The following is a 1,554-nucleotide window of genomic DNA, read 5'->3' as shown; positions in this document are numbered from 1 at the left end:
AAAGAAGCCTGGGTCCCTCAGCCTCTCTATACAGGCCCCAACCACCATCCTGGAAGATGTCTTCTGCAGCCTCTCTAGTTCCTCCCCATTCCTCCAGACCAGGAGCCCCACAGCCAGACACACGAGTCCAGAGGTGGCCGCAGCAGTGCTGATACAAGGGGGATGAGAACTCCCTTCTCTGGGTGTCCATGCTCCAAGTAACACAGCCCTCTATGCAGCTGGCTTTATTCATGGTGAGTTGGGCCCCCTGGCTCCTATGGCATTCCTCTTTGTGCCAGGCCCTTCTCGTCAGGAACACCACTGCGATGGTCAGGTCCCAGCCTGTCCTCATGTTCAGTTATTCTGCCCTCAAAACCCCAGTTGCAACTTTTCCTTTTATAACTTCATGAGGTTTCTATTGCCAGATCCCAGAGTTTCTCAGGGTCCCTCAGGAGTGAAGCTCTGTGTGGGCAGCTGTTCCTGTGTGCGTACAGGTGGCCCACCAGATCTGTGGTGCCTCTGACAAGATAAGTGCATGAGAAATTTCAGGGGACTACAGATAACTGCAGGAGGTAATGGTTTAATGGAATTGCTGACCAAGGTAGGAATTCTCTTGTGACAAACTCAGAAACACCAAAGGAGGCTACAGAGGAAGCCAAATTGGCACCAGGGAGGAAAAGGTGAACAGAGACATGCTGTTTGCATGAGAGGGCACCAGGATAGTCAAGGAGAAGAAATGGTGAGTGGGACAAGAGAGAAAAGGAAAGAAACGGTGACACAAAGGAAATAATTGGGATCTTTCAGGGGTACCTGCCAGACAGCCCTGCACTTGCAAGTTCTCCTTGTAAAACTTCCTGAGGATTTGTCCTGGTTTGGGCTGGGAGAGACTTAATTTTCCTCCTCATAGCTGGCATAGTGCTGTGGTTTGGGTTTAGTATAAGAGGAATGTTGATAACTCACTGATGTTTTAGTGGTTTTCTAGTGGTGCTTACACTAAACTTGGGCTTTTAAGCCTGCCATGCTCTGTCACGAGCACAAGAAGCTGGGCAGGAGCTCAGCCAGCACAGTTGAGGCAAACTGTGCAAAGGGGTATTCAATACCATATGATGTCATGCTCAGTATAGAAACTGGGGTGGGGTTGGCCATGGGGCAGTGATTGCTAGGCATTGGTCTGCGGGTGGTGAGCAGTGGCATCACTCGATCCCCTGCCTGTCACTGCCTGCATGCCCTGCCTGACAATGGGACAGGAATGGGGGTTTCCAGAGAGGAACATTGACACCTCCTGCAGAGCAACTGCCACTGCAGCAATCAGTCTGACCAGTGATTAGAGAGCGACAGTCAGTGATAACTTCAGTCTGCTTCAGATTGTGTTCCCCAGGAGAGACCCTGCTGCCTTTCAGGAGCTGTCAGCCCTGGAGACATAGGGACACCCCGAGGGATCTGTGGGGCAAGGGGGTGGGGGTAGTAGGCAGAGCAAGTGCTGCCTTGGGCTGGTCCTCTGCTGCTGAGCTGGGCTGGGCTCCTGGGATGGAGGGAGCTGATGGCAAGTGGGCAGCGCTGCCGAGGACAGCTCTG

This window comes from Egretta garzetta, unplaced genomic scaffold (assembly GCF_000687185.1).
Source record: "Egretta garzetta isolate BGI_Z169 unplaced genomic scaffold, ASM68718v1 scaffold119, whole genome shotgun sequence".
Classification (NCBI taxonomy): domain Eukaryota; kingdom Metazoa; phylum Chordata; class Aves; order Pelecaniformes; family Ardeidae; genus Egretta; species Egretta garzetta.
The sequence above is the reverse complement of the archived record's forward strand: the minus strand, read 5'-3'. Positions refer to the sequence as shown.